The 27,989-nt window shown below is 41.7% G+C and overlaps 1 protein-coding gene across 2 annotated transcripts in view; it reads left to right on the top strand.

Moving 5' to 3' along the window:
* Nucleotides 1–874: 874 nt before the first annotated feature.
* Nucleotides 875–27,989, top strand: part of CCSER1 (coiled-coil serine rich protein 1) — a 1,289,205-nt gene continuing 1,262,090 nt past the window's right edge. The window contains exon 1 of one of the 2 annotated variants that reach the window (XM_075337134.1): nucleotides 875–1,193. The gene's annotated coding sequence lies outside the window, so the exon portion shown is untranslated. Of the gene's footprint in view, nucleotides 1,199–27,989 lie in introns of both variants that reach the window. The other variant, XM_075337126.1, reaches the window with a different exon arrangement.

Here is a 27,989-nt window from a genome sequence, read left to right as displayed (position 1 = left end):
TATGGTCTGAGCACTGAAAGGCTGACCCCCTCACCACTTTAACCTCTGGAGCAATGCACTCAATCTCTTTAGACAACCATGGTGAGGCCTGTTCTGAGTGGAACCTGTCTTGTTAAATAGCTCTATGGTCTTGGCCACCATGCTGCAGTTCAGTTTCAGAGTGTAGGCGATCTTCTTCTAGCCTAAGCCATTTTTATGTAGAACAACAATTATTTTTTTTCTCTGGGTCCTCAGAGAATTTTTTGCCATAAGGAGCCATGTTGAACTTCCAGTGACCAGTATGAGAGAGTGTGGGAGTGATAACACCAAATTTAACACAACTGCTCCCCATTCACACCTGAGACCTTGTAACACTAATTCACATGATAACAAGGAGGGAAAATGGCAAATTGGGCACAATTGTGTACTCAGGTGTACTCACTTTTGTTGCCAGCGGTTTACACATTAATGGCTGCATGATGATGAGCAATTTAGAAGACACACCAAATTTACCCTGTTATACAAGCTGTACACTGACTACTTTACATTGTATCAAAGTGTCATCTCTTCAGTGTTGTCCCATCGATAGATATAATAAAATATTTACAAAAATGTGAGAGGTGTACTCAGTTTTCTGATATATTGCATCTAGGCATAAGGTACTGATTCTGCAGAAATGAAGCTGCAGCGCTCCCAGTACACGTCAATAGCTGTCTAAGATGTTTGATCGGAAAGATGTGAGTATGTTTCATTATCCTTGCTGGATTCCTCTCCGTGTCTGCTCAATAAAGCTGTGAGAGAAGCAGAAGGCCGGACACAAATCCAACGTAAGAGCTAAGGGAGGAGAGACGAAGACGAGAGGTTGATCTTGAGCTGCTTTGCTTATGAGGTGGCAGTGCTGGCTTCCCATAGTATGTACATACAGGCTCACAGAGTTGTTCCTAATCTCAGTGACTGAGCCCTCCCTTCTGCTCCTCCTCCTGCTCTCTTCTTCCCCTTCACAATCAGCTGCCTGACAGCCTACCAATCCTTCCACTTCACAACTACTCTGCCTTACCAGGCTAGGAGGACTTGGCATGGAGACCCTTGGAATGAGGATTTTTACTAGGATCAACTAGAACTGCCAAGAAGCTGGAAAATACGCTTTACAGGACATCAGCGAAAAGAGCATTTAAAGGAGAACAGAGCGAGCTGAGCAAGATTTGCCATACACAGTAAGGTATCTTGTCAGCGCCAATGCAGATGTTGTCGTAACCTCTTCTTCTCCTTTACTCAGTGTGTGACTTGGAACAGATGGGGAGTTGTTGGCATGCGGACAGATGACCCTCATCCAGGTGCAGGTGTGCTTCAGCTGCATTCTCCAGGCCTGTGTGGTATGTGGCAGGTGCCTACTTGGGGTGATGCGGGGTCACCGGCGCTGTGGATGATGAGGATCATTAGGCAGGTGGATGGTACTATAGCTGTGGTCATTGGCATGATCTGCAGTACCAGTAACCTGATCTTCCTGTGCTGTCATGTGCAGCGTGATGACAGCTGAGCATGTTTGTGTCTGTACTGCAGCATGCGAGCGGAAGGCTGCAGAGATCCCGGAAAAACCGCAGTCCTTTTAAAGGAGGAATTGCCCATGTGCGGGGTTTTGTCACAGTAAATATTGGTCGCTTCCCCTTGTAATGGGCTCGAGCACGCTTTGCCAATCAGGGAATTATACTGAACAAATTGCTTTGTTCTGCTTGTTTAAGCCTTGTGTGGGATCTGATGGAAAAGTAACTCATACACTCGAGCTGTCAGTAGCCCCATCCTTAGGGTCTCCGCTATAGTAATTGTGTGCCAGTCACCAAACCCCCTTAGTATACACACTTACATTCAGCGCTCAACAATTGGAGGCGACAATCATGCCTACTCTACAAGTATTACTAGTTTTGTTGCATAGTAATAACTTCTATATTTAACAGCGCTCACTCCTACCTTACTCACTCACCATCACGAATGTACAAACCCAGTGTGTTTATTACAGCTCATCCCATTTACGAAAACCCATTGTCTACAAGAACATGTCCGTAGTATGACATTCTGTACCAAAGCTGTGTCATTCCTTAGAAATGCAGACATTGTGAAAGATGTATCCCTAGAAATATCTAAACACCTTGTGCAAACTTTCACATGTGCTCTGTGCAGCAGAGGGCTACCGGCATGGGGCTGGGTCGGAAGCACAATGTCAACTTTGGGTTCAGAAGATATGGACATTTTCTTAAAAATACTAAATATATTGAAGCAAAACTTAATTCGACATTTATTAATCATTGTCTAAAATAAAGCGAACACGAGAGGACTCAGTGGTTGAGATTACGAGGATGTATCTTTATAGACACTTTTCTCTAACATTCACCACCTCTTAGTTAACTAATATTTTATACCAAAATTATGATACATACCATTAAAACACATGGCATTTTAGGACCCCACTTAGCCCCATATTTTTTGTGGACACTTGAAAAAAATGTCTAAATCACATCTAAATCACAGACGCACATTATGAACACCAGCTTTACAGAAATCGGATCCAAAATTCTAGTGCATTTTCTGAATAACATCTGCTGCATTGTGGTAGATTTACTATTTTTTCTCTTTCTTTGTGCTGGTTTATTGCATGCGAAGTTGGCTGCATTAGTGTCATTTATGTTACGTACATATTTCTAGATTTGGTCTATAAGACCTTTGGCTTTGTCGTCCCAATTTATACCAAAATATTCTATTGTGTTTTTTGCACCAAATATTGCTCCAGATATTGTGAACTTAATTAAATGTGATGAAAAGTTAGACTCTGTTCAGCCTCCTATAGTGGAGAAAGAATAAGTTAGACAAGAATGTCGAGAAGGGGTTGAAATCTTGTGACACTGAAAATTTTATCTTATAATGTCTCTATGTATAAAGGTAATCTATTCCTATGTGGGTATATACAGTAAGGGCCATAAAATCTAGGTGTGACATCTTATACACATGCTAGTTTTTCATAGGAAGGTACATTATTATCTTCAAGATGTTGATGGTCTGTCCTTAAGAGAGGTCACCAATATCAGAACGTTCGGAGTCTGACACTTGACTCATCTACCAATCATCAGTTTTCAGCTCCAGTGGAGGCTGGATGTAAACAGTGAGCAGAACCGGAAACATCATCTCAGCCCCTGGATTGGAGCTGTCGTTTGTGTCAATGAACACTACACAGTGTAAAGAGTTGTTACATACCAGAGCTTATAACTGCTGATATATGGAGGTGCTAAGAGATGGCCTCCATTGATCTTGTATTGATGATCTATCCTAAGAGTCAATCATCAATATCATAATTCCGGTAAACTTCTTTAATCTCAGTTGCTTTCAAACCTCTGTTTGGAGAATAAAGTGGATCCTCCTGTTCACCGTTCATTGGTTTGCACAAAACACCTTCATCTTTTCACAATGAAGCCCTGGGCACAGTACTGTATAATATGTAAGGAGTGTTGAGGGTCGTTACCTTTTTCTCCTTTGGACGGTTATCACACGTCATCTTTTGCTCATTGTGTGAGAATGTTTATATGCTGGATGATATTGTGTCTTATTTGACACATATTGCTTCATTATGAGCATATTGGTTGAGTTTTGTTGTATACTTAGGATAGTGTGTTTCACTGATGTTCATAGATAAGATATCAGGTCTATCTAAGCATAGTGAAGAATTGAGCTCCAAGTGTCATTTGGTCATCCATGTATGCTTTAGTACCGGGACCCAAGAACGGCAAAAGACTCAATTCATGCACATAAATAAATTAGTCTATGTAAATGCAGTTAGGTCCAGAAATATTTGGACAGTGACACAATTTCCGCGAGTTGGGCTCTGCATGCCACCACATTGGATTTGAAATTAAATCTCTACAACAGAATTCAAGTGCAGATTGTAACGTTTAATTTGAAGGTTTGAACAAAAATATCTGATAGAAATTGTAGGAATTGTACACATTTCTTTACAAACACTCCACATTTTAGGAGGTCAAAAGTAATTGGACAAATAAACCAAACCCAAACAAAATATTTTTATTTTCAATATTTTGTTGTGAATCCTTTGGGGGCAATCACTTCCTTAAGTCTGGAACCCATGGACATCACCAAACGCTGGGTTTCTTCCTTCTTAATGCTTTGCCAGGCCTTTACAGCCGCAGCCTTCAGGTCTTGCTTGTTTGTGGGTCTTTCCGTCTTAAGTCTGGATTTGAGCAAGTGAAATGCATGCTCAATTGGGTTAAGATCTGGTGATTGACTTGGCCATTGCAGAATGTTCCACTTTTTTGCACTCATGAACTCCTGGGTAGCTTTGGCTGTATGTTTGGGGTCATTGTCCATCTGTACTATGAAGCGCCGTCCGATCAACTTTGCGGCATTTGGCTGAATCTGGGCTGAAAGTATATCCCGGTACACTTCAGAATTCATCCGGCTACTCTTGTTTGCTGTTATGCCATCAATAAACAAAAGTGACCCAGTGCCATTGAAAGCCATGCATGCCCATGCCATCACGTTGCCTCCACCATGTTTTACAGAGGATGTGGTGTGCCTTGGATCATGTGCCGTTCCCTTTCTTCTCCAAACTTTTTTCTTCCCATCATTCTGGTTCAGGTTGATCTTTGTCTCATCTGTCCATAGAATACTTTTCCAGAACTGAGCTGGCTTCATGAGGTGTTTTTCAGCAAATTTAACTCTGGCCTGTCTATTTTTGGAATTGATGAATGGTTTGCATCTAGATGTGAACCCTTTGTATTTACTTTCATGGAGTCTTCTCTTTACTGTTGACTTAGAGACAGATACACCTACTTCACTGAGAGTGTTCTGGACTTCAGTTGATGTTGTGAACGGGCTCTTCTTCACCAAAGAAAGTATGCGGCGATCATCCACCACTGTTGTCATCCGTGGACGCCCAGGCCTTTTTGAGTTCCCAAGCTCACCAGTCAATTCTTTTTTTCTCAGAATGTACCTGACTGTTGATTTTGCTACTCCAAGCATGTCTGCTATCTCTCTGATGGATTTTTTCTTTTTTTTCAGCCTCAGGATGTTCTGCTTCATCTCAATTGAGAGCTCCTTAGACCGCATGTTGTCTGGTCACAGCAACAGCTTCCAAATGCAAAACCACACACCTGTAATCAACCCCAGACCTTTTAACCACTTCATTGATTACAGGTTAACGAGGGAGACGCCTTCAGAGTTAATTGCAGCCCTTAGAGTCCCTTGTCCAATTACTTTTGGTCCCTTGAAAAAGAGGAGGCTATGCATTACAGAGCTATGATTCCTAAACCCTTTCTCCGATTTGGATGTGAAAACTCTCATATTGCAGCTGGGAGTGTGCACTTTCAGCCCATATCATATATATAATTGTATTTCTGAACATGTTTTTGTAAACAGCTAAAATAACAAAACTTGTGTCACTGTCCAAATATTTCTGGACCTAACTGTATGATGACATGTTCATGATAGAATAGTCCTGTTGGGTCTTTGGTGCTTGTGTAACCATAAGAGGATGATACCATGTTGATGGGTCCATGTCTTGGTGGAAAGGAAGCTAAATGGAGTATGCCTATAAGTACATCTGTAATTGCAATCTAGTGAGCAGGTGTAGTGTATGTTGTCTTACAGTAGAAGTTAAATCACACTGGTCAGGTTGTACAACCTATTACTGAACTGTAAAGAAATAACACCCATATACTAAAAAAAACTCTACAGCTATTGTACCTCTCTGATGAAAAATTGTAACCCAAGCAAAGTTCCTTGCTGCCTGTAGGAGGATGCTTTAGTTAGTGTTGGCAAAGATTCTCTTTAAAGTGGAACTGTCACCAGTTTTTACAATACAAACCACATACATTACTAAATAGATCTGCTAGACCTGAAGAGGGTTGTATGCTTACTCTTAAATTCCATGTGAGAATTGCTACTTAAGGGGTGGCCCAATACTTGGACAACTCCTTCTCATGTTCCCTTGCTCACCCCATAAAAATAAATAAGCCTATATTCACCTTCGGTGTGGCTCCAGTTCCAGCAATGTTTGGAGTCGCGTTCCCTGGGCCCACGTGACATTGTTTTGACACATGAGCCTTACGACCAATCAGCTGCGGCATCGTTCACCCCACCTTCAGACATTTGAGCAGGAAGTCATCACAGCACTCTCATCCTGCTCAAATGCCCGAAGGCTGGGAGACGGATGCCGGATGCTGATTGGTCGCTGGGTCCACGTGTTATAACAATCAGACAGGAAGAGAGACAGACAGAGACACAGATAGACAGAGGCAGACAGAGAGAGGGAAAAAGACAGAGAGACACTTAGTTACTATCTCGGGCAATGCCGGGTATGACAGCTAGTCCTCAAATAAAAATGAGTATTCTTTGAGTCCAGCTAGAGCAGGAAAAAATGCTCACTTTAACATCAAGGAAGAAAACTTTCATAAAGGATTATCCAGTCATTCTTAGATAGGTTTTTCAAAAAAGTACAACATTCTCATCAGAAGTAAGCATCTGTTTAATAATGTATACAGTTTTTAATGGGTAATCTGGTAACAGATCCAGTTTTATGGTTTATATATATATATATATATATATATATACATATATATATAAAAATATATAGGTTTGTGTATATGTTTATCCTAAGATAAATAAGGCTGTTTAACTTGTCTTTTTTCCACTTATGCGCTATAGTTTTAGACTCCACTCCTTTGTCCAATACAAGTAGATGCTTGACTTGGCTTTAATTAATGCAGTGCTTGCCTGCTATCGTTCCTTTGTGCTGCTGGGTATTGTGCACTTACCTCTTTCTAGTACAGCTCAATAATTGTAAATCAACTAATCAATAACTCACTATATATTGGACGGATGTCTTTTAAAATGCACAGTCTATTTGGCAAAATATTGTATGCGACCTGTTGGGTGGTCTATGAGGCTATTGATTTTAATTCTGCCAGATGACCCCATAAGCGTCTGTTATACCCACCCATTAGACTTTTTTACAGACAGGTGAAACTGCAATAATCTTCTGTTACATGCAATCAAAAGTTAAAAATAATGCTAAGTTCCCACAATGCGAAAACAGCGGATTGTTGTCTGCATATTCGATTGTGGAAATTCTGCATTTTACCGTGCCATCATGTGCATACGATTTTAAGAAATCGCATGTCCATGCTGCAACTATATCGGCAGTCTAAAATAACAGGAGTTACCGGTTGCAGACGTAGGTGCGAATTTCACCCATTGCAATATTTCCCTCTTTGCTCCACTACTTTTTCGCAGTGATATCCACAACAGTAAATGTTATTGATGTACCATCTTCGCTGCAGCAGGTATGTAGTGGACATGCTAAGCAGGAACACCTAGACAAACAGCACTTGAAGTAGAGCTAACCTACACACATACCTATTATAAAGTATTATGAATAGGCTAATTTATGTTGTATTTCAATACATAAACTGGATATAGAATATTCTCCTTGGTGAACGTCATCAGCCAGTCAGATTATGAGTGAAAAACATTGAAATATGGATATACTCAGGTTCGGACTGGCCCACAGGTGAACGGGTGAATCCTCCGGTAGACCACTTTGCAGGAGTAGTACCCCCACTTTCCTATAGTAGCAGTACTTGGCACATTACACTTGATTCCCTATGTCCTCACAGACAGGCATCTAATCATTCATTTACCAAACTTCCCAGATTATTATTATATAGAAGCATGGGTAAATATGTGCATGAAAGTAATGTATTATTTGCATTGGGCCCACAGAACCAATGTAACTGGTAACTGATGGGCCCCTGGCACACCAGTACATTGTTTTTACTGAAGTGTGCAGAACTGCATTAGTAGAACTGTACATAAAAAGTGTACAATTGCTGGCTGACTGATCTGAGTGCTAACATTTAGAGATGAGTGGACCCATTGAAGTTAGGTTTGGCAGGTTCAGCCAAACTTTAAATTTAGATTGGTTTGGGACCTGAACTTAACCTGAACCTCAATAGAATTAACTAATTGGGCAGTTCGAGTCTCTGCCCACATACAGCTGGTCATAAACAGATCACTTCCTAGGGAGGGTTATTTGCATTTTTTTGTGTGGTGCACACTACATCCGATCCCACAGTTGTTACCCCCAATGCGAGCCAGTCAAATACTACAAACAGCTCGCACTGGGCTGAGCACCGAGAGTACCCAAGCATACGTTAAGTACCCAAACTCCAAACCCGAACACCGAACCTTGGGTTTACTCATCTTTACTTAGCTTGTTAATCTAACATTAATTAAGCAGGTAAAAGGTCTGGCGCTTATTCTAGGTGTGGTATTTGCATTTAAAAGCTGTGACTTTGAACTAAGACCAAACCTCAGGTTTGCTCATCTCTACTATCATTCACTACATGATCTTCATTGGGCTATGATCACATGAGTGTATAAAAAAATAGCCTGATTTTTCATCTGTAGTGATGCTTTTTTCATCTGTAGTGTCATCCATATGGCATCCGTACGGCATTTGTTTCTAAATATCAGCAGTAAATAAAATTTACAAGACCAAAAATAGTTTTCTGTGTCAGTAATCGCAATGTATCCATATAAATCAGATGTCGTATGGTTGATCCAATTTTTTCTATACACCAATAGAGAGTTTTATCCAAAATTCGGAAGAGACTAGTGCAATATTTATTCTGTCTCACTGAATAACATTGTCTCGAGTTCTGTCCTCGTGCTGTCGACATGATGTCAGGTTCTCCACGGACAGCACTCAGAGGGAAAATACGGCCATGGTGCTGTGATGGTAACAGATCTCCGGCACTGTGTGGTTTTGCCGGCAGATTACTTTCAGGCTGCACTAAATAAGCAGATTACTGGGAGAAATTCTAAATTCCTGTCACTTATTTCTGTGGAGCTGTTTGCATATGTCGCTGCATGTTATATGCAGGTGGAGAAGTACTCAGTAGCCACAGGCTGTGATTCATGTCACTAAAATGAAGGGAATTACACAGAAAACTGGCTGTAAGCTCGCTCCACTTTCCTGTCAGCCTGTTACGTAACTTTATGCTCACATAATATGCAGTCTGTAAATCTTCAACCAGAAGTGCTGCAGAGAAACATTCCTCATAAAGAGAGGTGCGACAGGGCATGTGACTTCAGGAAACGCCTTGCGATGTGTGTTTACTTGGGGCTTAAATCACTTAAGTATGTATCTCCTGGAAGTATCCATCTCTGGATCATCAGATTGATAGTTCTGCTGGGTAATGTTTTCCAGGATGAGTAGCTGTGATCTGTATACAATACATCCAAGGTTTTTATTAATGGCCTCTTAATTCCATGAACAGTAAGGCCGGTTTCACACATCCGGTTTTTTGCCGTTTTGCCGGATCCGGCGCTCTCCCGTACAGTTAATACAGTACAATGACAGAGCAACAAGCGCCGGTCACATGCTGTCATGTGACCGGCGCATGTGACCAGGACGTTACAGCGCTGTCATTGTACTGTATTATCTGTATGGGAGAGCGCCGGATCCGGTAAAACAGCAAAAAGCCGGATGTGTGAAACCGGCCTAAGCTAGTGGGTAAAGATGTAAGATCAGGGGCGTATATAGAAATCATGGGGCCCCATAGTAGAATTTCTAATTGACCCCTCCCAAAAAAAATAAGTAGAATATTTGGCTGGGTCACAGAAGAGCATATTTCACAACTTTACCGCCCTTACAAAGTAATATTCCTCCTATTGAGATTCTTCATTCATTGCACCCCTAAAGAATGATGCCAGAAAATGTGATACCCCACCGTTAATTCCTCCACAGTACCCTCCACACGCACAGTATGATGACTCTACTATACCACCCTTCAACTACCACAATACAGTAAGATCTCCAACTGTGACCTGCGCATAGTCCTTCATGTATTATAATACATCACCCATAGTCCTTGATATATTATAATGGACCCCCAAAATCCTCCATATATTATAATGACCTCCCTATAGTTATCCATATAATATAATGCACCCCCATATTGTTCTATATAATATAATACACCCCGATAATCTTCCCTATATTATAATGCACCCCCATATTCCTCCATATAATATAATGCCCCTCCATATTGTTCTATATAATATAATGCACCCCAATAGTTTTCCATATAGTATAATGCACCCCCATGTTCCTCCATATAATATAATCACCCCAATATTCCGCCATATAACATAATACACCCCCATATTGTTCTATATAATATAATGCACCCCATTATTCTTCCATATAGTATAATGTACCCCAGTATTCCTCCATATAATATAATGCACTCCGATATTCTGCCATATAATATAATGCGCCCCCATATTCCGCAATATAATATAATGCACCCCCATATTCCTCCAAAAGATATAATGCACACCCATAGTCCTTTATATAGTGTATAATACACCCCTTTTTTAAAAATAATCTTTATTTTTATATAGCGCCAACATATTCCACAAAACTTTACATACATCAGCAACACTATGCCCATTGGCTCACAATCTAAGTTCCCTATCTGTATGTCTTCGGAATGTGGGAGGAAATCGGAGTGCCCGGAGTAAACCCACGCAAACACGGGAAGAAAATACAATCTCCTTGCAGTTGTTGTCCTTGGTGAGATTTGAACCCAGAATCCGAGTGCTGCAAGGTTCCAGTGCTAACCACTGAGCCACCATTCCACCCTTATATTCCTCCATAAAGTATATGCACCACTTCTATTCCTTCATATAGTATTATGCACCCCTTATATTCCTCCATATAGTATCATGTAGCCCCCATTATCCTCCTTATAGTATTTTGCAGCCTCTATATTCCTCCATGTAATATAATGCACCCCTTATATTCCTCCATGTAGTATAATGCACTGATTATATTACTCCATATAGTATTATGCACCCCTCCTCCATATAGTGTAATGTACCACTTATAGTCCTGCATATAGTATAATGCACCCCTTATATTTCTCATTATAGTATAGTGCACCCCTTATATTTCTCCATATAGTATAATGCACCCCTTATATTCCTCCATAGTGTTTAATGCACCCCTTATATTCTTCCATATAGCATAATACACCCCTTATATTCCTTCATATATTATAATGCATTCCTTATATTGTTCCATATAGTGTTATGCAGCACCCATATTCCTCTAAAAATTATAATGCAGACCTCATATTGTTTAATGCACCCCATAGTCCTTTGGCCACCAGGTACTCACTGATTAAATACATAAATAAATTCTCATCTCTTCTCGGTTCCCGGCTGCTCTGGTCTCCATGCAAGTGTCCTGTGCTCTGCACATCTTAGCACAGCGGCATGCAGTAGTGACGTCATCACGCTCCACAGTGCTGAGATTTCAGACCGGAGACACAGTAGGAGAATAAAGAGAGGAGTGCTCCATGTCCTCTTTCATCATTGCTTTCAATTGTATCTGTGGCGCCCCTGAGGCTTCCGTCGCCACAGGACATTGCACCCCATCCAGCGGTGTGATGCCCCATTCTGGGTGAGGAAAGGAGTGAACGCCGGTCCCCTGGCAAATCCACACTACACCCATTGTTAGGAACACACTGGGACCAGGGATAGTGGCAGCAACCCTCCCATGCTGCATGCTGGGAGGGGCCGTAAGACCCATCCCTGCTCCTATAGGGTACAGCTTAGCAACTGGGGAGGTGGGAGGAGCCACCAGAAAGCAGACACTGAAAGGAAGGTCAAGTTTGAGTAGTCTGAGAGAGAGGGAAGGAGGAGGAAGAGGTCTGCGTGAGGCAGACGAGAAGGAGAAGAAGAAAGAAAGGCTCTAGTCAGTCAGGAGCTAAGGAAAGAAAGAGACGCTTCCTGGTGAAGATCCTGGGACTCAGAGGGTCCAGGTGATACCAAGCAGAGAGAAGAAGGGATCCCAGGGCCACGGATAGCTGGTGAGCTGTGGTGGCCTGTTCCACAGGAACATCGGTGGAGGGATCAAGCTGCAACAGGAGACGGTCCCTAGAAACCGGAGGAGTGCAAAATCATCTCCAAATAGTAAAAACCGAGGCCCAGGGAAAGTTGTAAACTCCCCGGGCCACAGCCCACAGCAGAACCTCTAGAAAGGGGATAATCATCCGACAGGTGACCCCCCAGCCTGGAGGCTGTTGTGGAGGCTGAGCCAGGTTCATCCTACAAAAGGCAAGGTTCAAGGAGACAGCTGCAGACAGAGACACTTGAGAGAAGGGTACCGGCTTTTACTCCAGAAATTACCCAGGATCGGCGGATGTCCCTGACAGTGGGTCTCAGCAGTCCAGAGGCACCAGTATACACCTACCGGGAACTGTGAGTAAACAACTTGAACTGCACCCTTGGAGTTGCCTCTGTTATTTCCTCTGCATAGACACTCATGAGCACCAACAGTGCCCCGGGGTACCGCTCCACCTGTGGGGAGCAGTACCATACCAGCTGCCATTCCATCACCCCGGAGGCCTCATACAGCAGCGGCGGCTTTATAGCCGCATACCACAGGTGGCGTCACGAACACAAACTTTATTCAAACCCCAAGTCACCATCCATATTTAACTGACACCCACCAGGGCCACGGAGTCGGGCCCCGCCACCACTGACGACCCCCGGACTAGTCCGGCCCGGCACCGGGTGTCCCATAGCCCTGGGGTGGGCGAGTCATATCAGCCTCTATGATGCGATACAATTGAAAGTGTGATAATGGGCGAGGAGCCCGTGTGCGTGTGTGTGGGGGGGGGTGATGCTGCCATCAGGCTCCTATAACTCACGGGCCCCATAGCAAACCCGTAGTCTGCCGCCATTGGTGGTACGCCACTGTGTAAGAAAATGTTGGTGCAGACAAAGACAGTTTTGAACACACAGAGGATACTTGTTATGACCCTTAAAGGAACACTCCATTGATTTTTTTTTTTTTAAATTTCTCCTATATTAGCAAATAGTAATATATGAAAAGTGTGCATTTCAGTATTGCAATACATACCACTTGCCGTGTTCTGCCATTTCTAGCGCTGCTCCTATCATGAGAGCATTTGTAACCTGCCAAATGACACAGCGTCTTCTTTGTGGAGTGGAGGTCACTTCTTCAAGATTTGTCTTTGAGATTCAGAAGTGAGAAAGTCTCATTCTGAGTCTCATTGACTTACATTGAGAGGATTGAAAAAGTCACCTCTGCTCTACATAGCAGACACTGCGTGATTTGGCAGGACAACAATGGCGCACATAATGACAGAAAGGACCACAACAGTGCTGTAAATGACAGATGATGGCGACTCGTAATTATTTTAATACAGTCTTGGTACATAGTACTATTTGCTAATAGAGGGGTAAATAAAAAAAAAAATCACCCGAGTGCTCCTTTAAAGGGAACCTGTCACCAGATTTGGGGCCTATAAGCTGCGGCAACCACCAGTAGGCTCTTATATACAGCATTCCAACATGCTGTATATAAGAGCCCAGGCCACTGTGTAGAACGTAAAAAACACTTTATAATACTTACCTAAAGAGTTGGTGTGGAGCAGATGGGTGTCTCCATTCTCCGGGTGTGACTCCTCCTCTTTCGGCCATCTTTGTCCTCCTTCTTCTGAAGCTAGTGTGGATGACGCATCCTTCGTCAACCACACTAGCCAGCATTGAGGTTCCGCGCAGGCGCACTACAATACTTTGATTTACCCTGCTTAGGGCAGATCAAAGAGCGCCTGCACAGGAACCCAGTGCCGGCTTGTGTGGATGACACAGGACGTGTCATCCACACTAGCTTCAGAAGACAGAGGACAAATATAGCCGAAAGAGGAGGCGCTGGACCCAGAGAACGGAGACACCCATCCGGCCCATCTACTCTGCACCGACCATTTAGGTAAGAATTATAAAGTGTTTTTTACTTTCTACACAGCGGCGTGGGCTCTTATATACAACATGTTTTAATGATGTATATACTGTAAGAGCTCACTGATGGTGGCCGCAGTTTATAGGCCCCAAATCTAGTGACAGGATCCCTTTAATAGGGAAGGTGTCTCATTCTGTGGATGTAATTGTACTCACTGGATAATAGTGGATTTATATGGACAGATTTGTGCCTATCAGTAGCAATCGATGATATGACAAGTCAACTAAAACTGTTTTTTTCATAATTTTTAAAGCTTTTTCACTGGACTTTTAGTGCTTTCAATATAATACTCCCTTACTAGACCAGCCCCGCTGCTCAGGTCGGCAAAGTGTCCTTACCAGGCCCCTGGCTTCATCTCCATCAGAAATAAGTCACACGTGGGACTAGTGGGGATGTCACGTGACAACTGCAGTGACCATGCGAATGGAGAAAACAGTGTTTCTTCCAACTTAGACAAAATCTAAAAACTGTAGTTGATCAATGACCTATGAATGTCTGCAGGCATCACGGGTATTATTGTAGCATGTATCCACCTCCACAAAAGATACTCTGACATTCAGTATGTATCCACTAACTACTCTGACATGCTCCAGTATGTATCCACTAACCTAAGAGCAGTCAGTTTTGATCCAAATATCGCGCCCCTCCAACTCGCCAGAATTTTGGAAACCGCATCATTGGTCCATGGATCTTCGGCATGGTGTGGAAGCATGCAAATGGCGAGCAAGAATTACGCATGTTTCACGTCCTTTGCCATAACGAAGCAATGTTGAGACCTATTAATCAGCGTCACATTGCGCCTGGTTCTAGGATCATCTCTGATCAGTGGGCCGCTTATCGAAATATAAATAACTGGCCCATGTTCAATTATGCGCATCAAACCGTCAATCATGAGCAGAATTTCGTTGATCCGATAACTGGTGCTAATACTCAGCGCATTGAAGCGCATTAGGGTCATGTGAAGACGGAAATACTGAGAAAGATGCGTGGCACGTCCCGAAATTTGTTGTCAGGACATTTGGCTGAGTACTGGTGGAAGAAGCTTCATTTAAAAGCGCCATTTTGTGAAATAATTGCAGAAATTTCTCGACAGTATCCATTGGTGTAAGGTAGTGTTCAGAGTTTGCTCCTGTGTTTTTCCTGACAGATGTAAAGGTAGTGTTCAGAGTTTGCTCCTGTGTTTTTCCTGACAGATGTAAAAAATAAATAGAATGTGAAAACATATGTCGGAGCATCTTTTGTGAAGGTGGATACATACCACAATAATACCGGCATCACGTGACTACCCCAGGTGGAAAGAGAAGCCAGAAGGTTGACTGGGGGTCAGTAAGAGCATGTGGTTATTTGGGTGGAGGTTCAGATCTCTAGTTACATCAGGACTAGGTCACACATGAGACTGGTCTTAACTTTAGATTTTAGTGCTTAAAGTGAACCTGTCATCAGAAATTTAGCTATAAACCTAAAAGTTACCCCCTCTGCAGCTCCTGGGCTGCATTCTAGGAAGCTTCCTATAGTTTTTGTGGCCCCTTTTATTCCAAAATAAATACTTTACAAACTTGTACCTTTTCGTATGCAAATTTCTTAAATCTTCCATGGGGGCGGGCTGCCTGATGTACGTTGCTGTCCTCCTGCCGATTTACGCCACCCCCGAACGCTGAATTTCAAACCTCAGGACGCCGCCCCTGGGCGCCCGTGGTCCTGCGCATGCGCTGTGCTACTGTAGCGGTGCCGTGCACTGCGTGCACGTGTGCCTGCTGGTGACGCTTTTGCGCGGGCACCAACTGCTCCGTCCGCTCCTCCCATCTATTTCCTGCTGCTGAGCAGGATGGGAAGGAGGTGACGTCCGGTCATCTGGCCAGCGAGCGTTTGCGCAGAACGCTGGAGGAAGAGGGGAAAGTGCGGTCACGAGGTTATGGGCGGCACTTGCTGATGACACTCACAGCGCCGCCCAAAACCTCGTGCCCGCGCAAAGTGTCACTAGCGGTCACACGTGCACACAGTGCACGGCACCGCTACAGTAGCACAGCGCATGCACGGGACCACGGGCGCCCAGGGGCGGCGTCCTGAGGTTTGAAATTCAGCGTTCGGGGGCGGCGTAAATCGGCAGGAGGACAGCAACGTACATCAGGCAGCCCGCCCCCATGGACGATTTAAGAAATTTGCATACGAAAAGGTACAAGTTTGTAAAGTATATATTTTGGAATAAAAGGGGACACAAAAACTATAGGAAGCTTCCTAGAATGCAGCCCAGGAGCTGCAGAGGGGGAAACTTTTAGCTTTATAGCTAAATTTCTGATGACAGGTTCCCTTTAAGGTCACGTGCAAACATTGAGTATTTGGTGAGTTTTTTTTCCCTCAGTGTTTGTAGCCAAAACCAGGAGTGAAACAATCAGAGGAAAAGTATAATAGAAACATGAGCACCACTTCTGCATTTATTGCTCACTCCTGGTTTTGGCTACAAATACTGAGGTAAAAAAACCCTCACCAAATACTGAACATGATGCACATGATTTAAGATAATAGAAATACAATTTTTACTTGTCTTCTAATACAGTAGGGTCAAGTCAGGAAATAACTTTTACATTACAATTCACCAATATCACAGAGATAAACCAAGAACAATCTTTTTTTATTTTTCTAGTTTTTTCTTAGTTATTCAGTTTTTTTAATTGAGTAACCAATTTTACCCAAATTACCCTTTCACTCCTTGGATGTACTAATACATCCAAGGTCATGGCCCTCCCTTTGTTGCAGGCTCATGCTGAGCCCACCTCTTTCCCGCCTCATGTCGGCTGATCTGATCAGCCAAAATGTGACTCTTGTGGAGATCCGCCTGCTGCTGTTAACCAGTTAAATCTTGCTGTCAACGTGATTTAACACATACCAGTGAGGAGCGCGTCATTCCAGAATCCCATCAATGGCCCTGTGATGTGATCGTGGGGGCACCAATAGGTTGTCATGACAGCCAGGGGTCAGTTTACCCCTGTGTCTGTCATGACAATCTTCTTGTGAGCCAGCGTTCATAGGAAGTCAGTAGGTCTGCTGTGCAGGGCAGTGCTGATGTACCTCTCTATACAACACTAAGGCGACTAGTAAATACAATAAAAAGTGCGCTCACATTAATATGTGACTCGCACGATTATCGGATCGCATCACCTGGCTTAGCTGGCTTCTCTCCTGACAGGAGCTGGTCTGCTGCATGTATTTCTATGCAGCTGAAACACTCCTGTCCAGAGAGTTTGAGGCCATACCGTGTGATGCCGATGCAAGACTCGCCGAGTCACTTGCAAGTAGTGATTAACACAAGTTTTTAAAGGGAACCAATCACCAGGATTTTCGTCTACAAGCTAAAGCCAGTGCTATACTGGCACTATCAGGCTGATTATCTACATACCATTAGTGGTCAGCTTGGATGTATAGGTTATGAAATCCAAGAAAGTGAAGTTTATAAAATGATCAGCTGATGAGTGACATGAGCTGAGGAGCAGATCATATATTCATAGTTATCCCCTCACTCTGTTAGAATTAGCATAAGCATTATACTAACAACTCACTTTGTCTTGAAGGACCTGTGTGACGTCATACCCATGTGACCAGAAGGCACGGGGCCTCAGCCAACAAAGCTGGATACCAGGTCACATGGGTATGACCTCACACAAGAGACAAAGTGAGTTGTTTCTATAATGTTTAAGCTAATTCTAACAGAGGGAGGGGATAACTATGAATACACCCCCAGATATTATCTGATCCTCAGCTGCTGTCACTCAAGCAGCTGCTCATTTTATAAACTTCAATTTCTTGGATTTCAAAACCTATACATCCGAGCTGACCACTAAAGGAATGTATAGAATCAGCCTGATAGTGCCAGTATAGCACTGGCTTGAGCTTATATACGAAAATCCTGGTGATTGGTTCCCTTTAAATTAAAAAAAAACACAAAAGCTCTAATCATCCACCTTTCTTTGTTCACTGCAACATTACACTAAAATGCCAAAAAGAGGTGATCAAAACATAAAATCTACCTAAACGTCAGGTTCTAAATGTAAGCCATAACACAGCCCCAGATCCCAAAAATAAAAATGTTACGGGTCACAGAAAATGATGTCAAAAGTGATTTTTAAAATTTTTTTTTTACAAACTTATGAATTACTTTTCACCAATTAAATAAAAGAAAAACTATACATTTTTGGTATCTATGAACTCATGCTGACCTGGGGAATCATACTGCAAGGTGAATTTGACCATAAAGTGAGCATGGGAAATTAAAAAAAATGAAAAAAAACACTTTTTTTTGCAATTGCATCACATTTTTTCCCCCTTTCCTAGTACCATATATGGTAAAATGAATGATTTGATTCCAAAGTACAAAAAACAAGCCCTCATATGGCTATATTGACAGAATATTAAAAAAGTGATCGCTCTTGGAAGAAGGGAAGGAAAAAAATTAAAACCTTGATGAAGAGGTTAAACACTTGGCCAGTAAATAAGCATAGCTTCCTAAACTAATCCCAATGCAGAAATTAAAGGTCTGTATAAAGTATACCGATACAACCAGCGCTAGAATTCCTAAATATCTGTTGCTGCTGAATTAGAGAAAAAAATCCTCTATTTGCCCGAAAAAAAAAACAATTAATAATAAGAAAAAACTAATACAAGTACTAGTAACCCATCCACACAAACAGAAATATACTCTGGGAAAACAATGTATTCAAGAAAATATTGTATACGCATCAAAAAAGGATATCTACCATATACGGTAGGTTGAAGCTGCACCAATAAATGATAGGGTTAAAAAAAACAGAAAAGGTGCCGATTAAATCAAAAAAATTCATATCTATACAAATTGAATATAAAAAACACACACCAGTAGTCCGCCATAAATTAGAAGTAACTTCACTAAAATGTCAGTTTTAAGGAGCAAAAAGGATACTGACATTTTACTGAATTTAATTCTAATTTATGGCGGACTACTTTTTGAAGTTATATTTTTCAATATTTTAAACTGGTTAGCCACCGGCCGGGGCAACCTCTAGTGTGCAATAATTTTTTAGTTAATGGCTTTTAGGCATATTTATTTAATACCTAAGCAAAGTGTGAGGGGTTTTTTTATTCAATTTGTATACATATGTATTATTTCATTCAATCGGCACCTTTTCTGTTTTTTTAACCCTATCATTTATTGGTGCAGCTTCAACCTATATGGTAGAGGCTTTTTTGAGGCGTATACAATATTTTCTTGAATACATTTTTTTCCCAAAGTATATTTCTCTTTGCGTGGATGGATTACTAGTACTTGTATTAGTTTTTTCTTATTGTCAATCACAATGCAGCTTTCATTTCTCTAGCAAACCGTACTGAAGGTATGAAAGCTGATTGGTTGTGAAGGCTAATAGGAATCTTTCTGTTAGTGATGATAATTAGGGCCATATTTTTATGGCTCGTTGATTATGATTTCAAGCTCTTATGCGATTTTCTCTATGAAAGTTCAGAATTGTTTGGATCTATGTGATAACTGATACATGCAAATTGGTTTTATGTCCTGAAGGTTATCACTGAATGAAAACTGAAGAAACAATAATACAATTGCAGATATCCATATTCCATTGAATTTTCAATTTTTTCTGTCATATATAATTAAAAAAAGGAAAGTATTTTTCTTTACTTTTAAAAACCAAAGCATTGGGATCCCAATTGATCATGTGAACATAAGACTTTCATGTACTTTTCTCCTATGGCCAAACAGGGTGGACAAATGGTGACCCCTGATATTCTATTTAAGGCCTGTGACACACATCCGTGCCGCCGGCACGTGTTTGTCAATTTTTACATGTACCGGCGGCACGGAGACACGTTAAGCAATGCTACCCTATTGTAGCAAGCACACACACGTAAAACCACACGGAACGTGTGTCCGTGTGCGTTTGTACGTGTGTGCGTTTTTCAAAGCGCTGACATGTCAGTGTTTTCTCCCGCAGCACGGGTGTCACATGGCCCGCACCCATACCACACGGGTGTAGTGTGGATGCGGTCCCGTGTGACACGCGCCGGAAAAAACACACGTGTCAGTGAAAAAAAAAAAACATTTACTCACCTTCTCCTGCCCTCCTGTCTCTGCCGCTGCTGCCTCTTGCTGCCGACCGCCGCTCATTATTCTCATTGAATATTCACTTCACTGCCTGGCAGCAGCAGCAGCGGGGAGACGGGAGGGCTGGAGACCGAGGATCAGCACCACGGACAGCAGCGCGGACAGCAGGAAGGACCAGGTGAGTATGTTAATTACCGGTTCTACGTGTGCTATCGCGGATAGCACACGTAGAACACACGTGTCCCGCACATACCAGAGACACGTACTTACCTGCATGCAACACGCAGGGGAAATACGTGTCTCTCGGCACGTGCGTGAATTTCACGTGAATGTGGCAGAGGCCTAAGGCTGTCTTTAGAATGGAGTGACGATGTGCATGCTCGACCACCACTCTATTACGGTAGTTCCCTATGGGGTTGATGAGTGCTGCGCTCGGCCTTTTTAGTAGCGGAATAGAGATTGAATGAAGTTATCCATCCTGAGACATAATGTCAAGCGAGCGCCAAAAGATGCAGAAGTATGGATATAGTCATAGTTTTCTCATTTTCACCAACCTTTAATTATGAATGGATCGAGTTATGTAACAATTTGTAATATTTTATAAGAAAAGTAATTGTTAGTCAAATATAATAATCTAGGTTCATGCAATCAGTGTAGGGCTCTTCTACAACCACCCAGATTTAGCGAACGGCAGACATGGCTCAGTGTCTCAGTTTCCACATGTTCTTGTATGTGTTCCTATCTCTGCATGGACTATGGTGACATGTTTGTAATAGATCATAGCATTACGATGTTCCTTATGCCTGTGCAGGAACTTCTGGACTCCTCAAGCCCTTTCCTCACCTGCACTGTTTCAGTTCATACTGTACATTCTGAGGTTCCTATCGACATAAGCCATTCTTGTTGTGTGTTGCTATAGCCTCCTGGAGATTTTTCTATTTATGTGTTTCTTTCTAATGCTGTACTGTTTGACAAACCTCGTTGAAAGTAAATAAAGGTTTGGCTGCAGGTTATTGTTGACAGCCGATACATGATGAGAATGCTAATTGCCTCGGTTCCATGTGTCCTGATTTTGATTTTAGTACTCTTCTCTTTTCGTAACTAGTTTCTGCATAAAATATGAAGAAATCCATCTCACTCCTTATCCATTCACATTGATAACTAATCTGCTGGGATCTCTTTGACATATTACTGGAGGAACGTGCTCCACTCTACAGTTCCTGACAGAAGTTCTGTGCTTATCCATGTGATGTAAATAAAAGCTTATAACCTGACTTTAAATTCATCCATTGGTTTTATAAATTACTCTTCTGAAAGCTGAAACCCTCCAAAAGTTTTTTAGGTTATGACAATAAAGTTGCTGCAAAGCTGAAATATTGATCATTTAATGAACAAAATGCACAAAATTTAGAAATACACATTTCTGACATACAAAAACAAAACCCCAAAAAATTAGTGACCAATATAGCCACCTTTCTTTATGAATGCACTCAACAGCCTACCATCCATACATTCTGTCAGTTACTTGATCTGTTTGCGATAAACATTGCGTGCAGCAGCCACCACAGCCTCCCAGACACTGTTCCGAGAGGTGTACTGTTTTTCCTCCTCGTAGATCTCACATTTTATGAGGGACCACAGGTTTTCTATGGGGTTCAGATCAGGTGAACAAGGGGGCCATGTCATTATTTTTTTCATTTTTTAGACCTTTACTGGCCAGCCACTCTTTGGAGTAGTTGGATGCATGTGACGGAGCATTGTCCTGCATGAAAATCATGCTTTTCTTGAATGATACCAACTTCTTCCTATACCAGTGCTTGAAGAAGTTGTCTTCCAGAGACTGGCAGTAGGTTTGGGAGTTGAGCTTCACTTCAGTGTCAACCCGAAAATGTCCCACAAGTTCATTTTTGATGATACCAGCCCATACCAGTACCCCACCTCCACCTTGTTGGCGTCTGAGTCGGAGTGAAGCTCTCTGACCTTTACTGATCCAGCCTCTGGCCCATCCATCTGGCCCATCAAGAGTCACTCTCATTTCATTTCAGTCCATAAAACCTTTGAAAAATCAGTCTTAAGATATTTCTTGGCCCAGTCTTGACATTTTATCTTATGTTTCTTGTTCACAGGTGGTCGTTTTTCAGTCTTCCTTACCTTGGCCATGTTCTTGAGTATGGCACACCTTGTGCTTTTTGATACTCCAGTAACGTTGCAACTCTGAAATATTACCAAACCGGTGGCAAATGGCATCTTGGCAGCTTCACGCTTGATTTTCCTCAATTCATGGGCAGTTATTTTGCGCCTTTTTTTGCCCAAAACGCTTCTTGCGACCCTGTTGGCTATTTTCCATGAAACGCTTGATTGTTCGGTGCTCACGCTTCAAATGTTTGGCAATTTCAAGACTGCTGCATCCCTCTGCAAGACATCTCAAAATTTTGGACTTTTCAGAGCCCATCAAATCTCACTTCTGACCCATTTTGCCAAAGGAAAAGAAGTTGCCTAATAATTAAGCACACCTTATATAGGGTGTTGATGTCATTACACCACACCCCTCCTCATTACAAAGATGCACATCACCTGATTTACTTACTTGGTAGTTGGCTCTCAAGCCTATACAGCTTGGAGTAGGACAACATATACAAAAGGTATCATGTGATCGAAATACTCATTTGCCTAATAATTCTGCACACAGTGTATAAGGTGGTGTCCATGTATCCAACTCAGCATAACCTAAAAGGAGAGAACAAAGCCTGTGGAAGTTTCATAGTTTTTTAAAGTTGAAGGGAGACTCTAAGTCCATCTAGTTCAACCCGTAGCCTAACATGTTGATCCAGAGGAAGGCAAAAAACCCCAATGTGTCAAACAAGCTCCAATGGGGAAAAAAATTCATTCCTGACTCCACATATGGCAATCAGACTAGTTCCCTGGATCAACACCCTGTCATAAAATCTAATATACATAACTGGTAGTATTATATTTTTCAAGAAAGGCATCCAGGCTCTGCTTAAATGTTAGTAGTGAATCACTCATTGCAACATCATGCGGCAGAGAGTACCATAGTCTCACTGCTCGTGCAGTAAAGAATCCTCGTCTGTGATTATGATTAAACCTTCTTTCCTCAAGACGTAGCAGATGCCCCCATGTTCCAGTCGCAGGCCTAGGTGTAAAGAGATCTTTGGAAAGGTCTCTGTACTGTCCCGTCATATGTTTATACATTGTGATTAGATCCCCCCCTAAGCCTTTGTTTTTCCAAACTAAATAACCCCAAGTTTAATAACCTGTCTTGGTATTGCAGCCCACCCATTTCTCTAATAATCTTGGTCGCTCTTCTATCTATCTGTAAGATTATGCTATTTATAACCTTCTATACTTTTGCTATCAAGAAAAGCATCCATTCCTCTCTTAAATTCATTCAGTGACTTGGCCATCACCACTTCCTCAGGAAGAGAGTTCCAGAGCCTCACTGCTTTTACCGTGAAGAACCCTCTTCTATGCTGATGTAGGAATTTTCTTTCCTCCAATCGAAGAGAATTCCCCCTTGTTCTTGTCATAGTCCTTGGTACAAACAGATCATGGGAGAGATCTCTATATGGCCCTCTGATATATTTGTACGTGTTTATTAGGTCTCCCCTAAGTCTTCTCTTTTCTAGAGTAAATAGACCTAATTTTGATAACCTTTCCGTGTATTGTAATGCATCCACTCCATTTATTATTTTAGTAGCCCGCCTCTGAACCCTTTCAAGTTCAGTAATGTCTTTCTTGAGCACCGGCGCCCAAAATTGCACACAATACTCCAAGTGTGGTCTGGCGAGTGATTTGTACAGAGGGAGAATGATGTTTTCATCTCCAGCCCCCAGACCTCTTCTAATGCATCCCATCACCCTATTTGCTTTGGTGGCTGCTGCCTGACACTGGGCACTCCAATTTAGCTTCTTATTGACTAATATGCCTAAGTCTTTTTCCATGTCTTATTTCCCCAAGTTATGGAAACAAATGCACATGTTCAGCTCTGTATTTAATTCTCAAAGACTTTATGGGCATATACTTGTAATAGCTGATCAGGTTTTTAGGAAATCTGGATGGCTTCTTCTAAGGACACTATTTTTTCCCTTGTTTTCACAGATAGAACTTGCACCTATTATAGTCTACGGAGCTGAGCTGTTCACATGTCAATATATTTTTGCAGGCTGAATGGTCTACACAAGATCATGGAGACATGTCTAATCATGATATATTTCACGGATCAAAGTCGCCAGTGAAATTTTATGGGTCTGTGAAAAAAATCTGATACTATTCAGAAATCCAACCCTGTGAGTTCTGTTTTTCATTGTTTGATATGAGTAGGTTGAGAAACTTTCATCATTTTTTTTTCATCTGAGAAAAACTGATAAAATTGTGATCAAACTCTAATGGTAAAAACTAACTTATTGACCAAATTCTGATATAAATATGATAAGAAACACTGATAAAACTCTGACCAATTTTTGTATACAAGTAAAATCATTGACATCTGAATGAGCCCTAACTGAGAACAATACAATGTAAAAAACTCTGTAAGGCTAGCGCCACACATCCGTGCCTCCGGTACGTGTTTGGCATTTTTTTCACGTACCGGTGGCACGGAGACACGTTAAGCAATGCTACCCTATGGTAGCAGGCACACACACGTAAAACCACACGGAACGTGTGTCCGTGTGCGTTTGTACGTGTGTGCGATTTTGAAAGCGCTGACATGTCAGTGTTTTCTCCGGCAGCACGGGTGTCACACGGCCCGCACCCGTACCACACGGGTGTAGTGTGGATGCGGTCCCGTGTGACACGCGGTCCCGTGTGACCGAGGATCAGCACCACAGACAGCAGCGCGGACAGCAGGAAGGACCAGGTGAGTATAATAATTACCAGTTCTACGTGTGCTATCGCGGATAGCACACGTAGAACACACGTGTCACGCACGTACCAGAGACACGTACTTACCTGCACGCAACACGCAGGGAAAATACGTGTCTCTCGGCACGTGCGTGAATTTCACGTGAGTGTGGCAGAAGCCTAAGACAGCGGTTGAATTGATACAATATTTAAATCACTATTTTTCTGGGGCTAGCAGTCAAAGAGGTGGTCTTAGTCAGTGACTAATAGACTGTATAAGCGTACATCCAGAAATACCTGTCAGTCACTCATGAGGACCGCCCCACGGACTGCTAGGCCTAGTACAAGCAGGAATTTCAATGAATTGAGTTATTCTTCATTCAGACATCCATTTTTTCTTGTATATAGATAAAATTGACTGATTTTCATGAATGTCCAATTTTCATCAGTGTTTGGTTGGTGTGTAAGTTTTAACATTAGTGATTAATCAGTTTTTATTGTATAGAAAACAAAAAACCCTAATAATTTCTCAATTTTTACCTAGCAAACAGAAAATAAAGACAATGTACTGTCCAAGTTTTTCCTTGGCTTATAGACTTGATCGGGTGAGTTCGATCCATTATTTGGATCAACAATGTCTCCATTATAATTTGCGGATACTCAGTTGACAACAAAACATGGACATATGAATGACACTTTTAATAGAAAACGTACATGAAACATGGAGGTCTGAATGAGGCTTTAAGCTGAATCTTTTTCCACAATACCTTCATTTGAATCTGCTCAGTTCATCTGATACTGGTGGATCTGGTGATATACAAGTGCATCTCACTAAATTAGAATATCATCCAAAAATTGTATTTATTTACTTCAGTAATTCAATACAATAAGGGAAATGCATATATTACATAGAGTCATTACACACAGAGTGATCTATTTCAAGTGTTTATTTTTATTAATGTTAATGATTACGGTTTACAGCGAATGAAAACCCAAAAGTCATTATCTCAGAAACTCAGAAAATTAGAATATTATATAAGACCAACTGAAAAAATGATTTTAAACTCAGAAATGTTGGCCTACTGAAAAGTATGTACAGTAAATGCACTCAATACACACAACATTGTTGGTTATAAGTGACTTAGGGACAAAATGTAGAATTGGCGGAGGAAGGTTGAACTAGATGGACCTAGGTCTTTTTTCAACCTATGTAACTATATAACTTGATAGGGCTCTGTTTACATAAATTACAGCATCAATGCGGCGCGGCATGGAGGCGATCAGCCTGTGGCACTGCTGAGGTGTTATGGATCCATATTGCTTTGATAGCAGTCCTCAGCTTGTCTGCATTGTTGGGTCTGGTGTCTCTCATCTTCATCTTTACAATATTCCATAGATTTTCTATGGTGTTTAGGTCATGCGAGTTTGCTGGCCAATCAAGCACAGTGATACTGTGGTTATTAAACCAGGTATTGGTACTTTTGGCAGTGTGGACAAGTGCCAACTAGTCCTGCTGGAAAATGAATTTTCCATCTCCAAAAGCTTGTCTGCAGAGTTCCCTCTACCGACAAGCTTTTCTTGGAGATGGAAATATCATTTTCCAGCAGGACATGGCACCTGACAGCTGCACTGACTTTGGTCTTTATAAAAAACAGTAGACCTACACCAGCAGATGACATGACTCCCCAAGCCATCACTGATTGTGGAAACTTCACACTAGACTTCAAGCAGCTTGGATTGTGGCCTCTCCATTCTTCCTCCAGACTCTGGGATTTTCCAAATGAAATGCAAAATTTATTTTCATCTGAAAACAACACCTTGGACCACTGAGGAACAGTCCAGTTCTTTTTCTCCTTGGCCCAGGTAAGACACTTCTGGCATTTTCTATTGGTCATGAGTGGCTTGACACAAGGAATGTGACAGTTGTAGCCCATGTCCTGGATACGTCTGTGTGTGGTGGCTCTTGAAGCACTGACTCCAGCAGCAGTCCACTCTTTGTGAATCTCCCTAAAATTTTTGAATGGCCTTTTCTTAACAAGCCTATCAATGCTGCGGTTATCCTCGTTGCTTGTGCTTCTTTTTCTACCACACAACTTTAAATTAATGTGCTTGAATACAGCACTCTGTGAACAGCCAGCTTCTTTAGCAATGAGCTTTTGTGGCTTACCCTCCTTGTGGAGTGTGTCAATGACTGCCATCTGGACATCTGTGAAGTAAGCAGTCTTCCCCATGTTTGTGTAGACTACTGAACCAGACTAAGGGACCATTTTAAATGCTTAGGAAGCCTTTGCAGGTGTTTTGTGGTAATTATTCTAATTTTCTGAGATAACGTTTGGCTGCAAGCCATAATTATTATTATTAGTCATTATTATAGCGCTATTTATTCCATGGCGCTTTACAAGTGAAAGAGGGTATATGTACAACAATCATTAACAGTACAAAACAGACTGGTATAGGAGGAGAGAGGACCCTGCCCATGAGGGCTCACAGTCTACAGGGAATGGGTGATGGTACAATAGGTGAGGACAGAGCTGGTTGCGCAGTTGTCTACTGGACTGAGGGCTATTGTAGGTTGTAGGCTTGTTGGAAGAGATGGGTCTTGAGGTTCCTCTTAAATCATCAACATTAACAGAAATATACATGAGAAACAGAACACTGTTTGTAATGACTCTATATAATATGTGTTTCCATTTTTGTATTGAATTACTGAAATAATTTAACTTTTTGATGATATTCAAATGTATTGAGATGCACCTGTATTTATAGTGGCAAGTTTTCTTTAAGTGACCATACAATGCTTTGTGAAGTTGTTAATCATTTGTTTGGCCATAAAAATGTACACTACCTGCAACAATATTTTTTCTCATCAAAACATGGCTTATGTGAATACAGCCTTATGTGTTTGTGATCATTTCAAGGTCTAGCTCTGAGGTGATACAATCTAATCTGATAAAAGTACGTATAGCTTGAATAGGAAAATGTTCCTTGAGAAACAAATAGAATTTAAATAAGAGAGTTGGAGAGGCGGCAACAAAGGTTGTCACCCAACTTTCTCACAACCAAGTAATGTGTGAGTAGAATATTTAATAAAGTAACTAAAGAGGAGATGACATGTAAAAGCAAACAAAGAGGATGAAGAATAATCGCCGTGCTGAGCATATT

The sequence above is a fragment of the Anomaloglossus baeobatrachus genome, chromosome 1, assembly GCF_048569485.1.
Source record: "Anomaloglossus baeobatrachus isolate aAnoBae1 chromosome 1, aAnoBae1.hap1, whole genome shotgun sequence".
NCBI classification, from domain to species: Eukaryota; Metazoa; Chordata; class Amphibia; order Anura; family Aromobatidae; genus Anomaloglossus; species Anomaloglossus baeobatrachus.
This window is presented reverse-complemented; position numbering and strand designations above follow the sequence as displayed.